Consider the following 2,021-nt stretch of genomic DNA (forward strand, 5'->3'; position numbering starts at 1 on the left):
GTTCTCTGTCTCGATCAAAAAATAAAGCCATGTGTCTCCCAAAAGTGGGAAAATGAAAGATGTACTAAGAGGCCTGACCTTTCCCACACTTGGCCTGCTCTGCATTGGCTTTCTCTTTCCAGCCCCCATGGGGGGGCTTCGCTCCAGGCAGGAGGTGGCAGCAGGTACCGTGTTTACACAGCTCACCACTGAATGGCCTCACCCAGCATGGTGGTGGGCACATAACAGGCTCTCAGTCATAATGAATTACACTGTTGAATGAATAAATGGATGAGCCAAGAAAAGCGTTAACAGTGTGCTATGCGCTTTGCCGAGTATACTGTTGATTATGTCATAGGCTTATTTAGTGAAGGGGCAAAACTTTGTTATCAGCGTTGACATACTGCCACAGTCTTGTAGATTTATCTATATAGTATGTCTACTAATCCCTTCCACATCACGCGGTGAGAGGCCTACTGATTTCCCTACAGTGAGCTTTTCTCCTTCTGAGGGGTTGAGGCCAGGGTCTCTAAAGTGTTTTTAGTTGAAATTAATGAGGAAGACATGTCACTAAAACAAACAAACAGAACAGAACACTCCCTCTGTAAATGGCAGGTTTAATGACTAGACTGAACAGTGGAACAATAACAACCACACCCCTGTTCCAGATGAATGCCCTAAGAAAGGCTAGTGCTTTGGAGACCATATGCATACAAAGGGACTTGCAGTTGGGTGGGGACAAAGTCCTTTGGGCAGGGAGCCAGGTGGCTCTGTCAGGATGAGGAGGTTTGCTCTGTACAACCCCTGGGGCCCTAGGTGGGGGCCCTGGGCAGAGAGGACACGGAAGGACATACAGGACATGATTTGCCAGCATGGCCAGCATACCTGCCTACCCTTCATGCCTCCTCCTGCTCTCCTCTGCCCCGTGGACCATCAGAACTGGGGTGTTTCCGGGAAGCAGCCCAAGGACCTCATTTGACCCCAGATGTCTCAGCACCAAAGGGCAGTTTTTTGTCATCACTGTCATCGCCTTTACATTCTCAAAACAAAGGAAAGCTCTGGCTTCTTCCTGACAAGGGGGCAGATGAAGGGCCTGTGCCAACGATCCCGGGTGCCCTGTGGGCTCTGTGCAGGGCTCCCCAAAGGGCCTTGGTTCCAGTGCACAGCTGGCTGCCGCAGCGGGGGCTCTCTTTCCTGACCTCCCCTCGCTAAGGGTGCTGTGTGCTCCGGGTGATGGACCCTTCCAGCCCTGCCAACTTCCCTGCTCTCCAGCAGGGGGCGCAGCTTTACAGGTTGGCCAAGCCCCGGTCACTATTTTGACACCATTGCTTCAGGTAATCAGCAGAGGAGGGGTCTGTGTCAACAAGAAATGGAAGAATTGAAGCAGGAATAGGAAACAGGCCTCAATTAAAGCAGAATGGCATGGTGGTTAGGGTCTGGGCCAGGTTTCCTGGGGCTGAATCCCAGCTTGGTCACTCAAGAGCTGTGTGATTTTGAGTGAGTTTCTAAACCCTCCTTTGACTTAATTTTCTAATCTGTACAATGGGGAGAACAGTAGTGATGACCTCCTGGGAGGATTCAATGAGGCAATATGTGTCCTCATAAGTAGTGCCAGGCACAGGTGTGAGCTTTGATGTTTTTATTGCACACTTANGTGGACACTCTCCCTTTAATTATCCTAGAAATGTATGTGACAAGCCAGTCAGGCAGAAATCAATAGTAATGGCAACCAGGTACCTCGTGTCCGAGGCAAACATCCTTATGTTGACTTGTGATTCAGGCCTTGACTCATGTTGACTCTGATTTCTGACAGATTGCAGGACAATTTTTGCAGTGATAACAAGAAATGTCAACTTTATAATAGCTGATTATAACCAGCTGATTATAGCTCATTCATCTCTAGCTGCACAAAATGGCTGCATCAATCAAAGCAAGTTGGCAGACATTTTATTCGACTTCTTTAATTAGAGTGAATATTTAGAATTGGCAGAATTCACACACAAAAAAATCAAGGGTTCTGGCTTCTCTTGGAAATAGGAGTT

Source organism: Hipposideros armiger, unplaced genomic scaffold, assembly GCF_001890085.2.
Source record: "Hipposideros armiger isolate ML-2016 unplaced genomic scaffold, ASM189008v1 scaffold_139, whole genome shotgun sequence".
Lineage (NCBI taxonomy): Eukaryota > Metazoa > Chordata > Mammalia > Chiroptera > Hipposideridae > Hipposideros > Hipposideros armiger.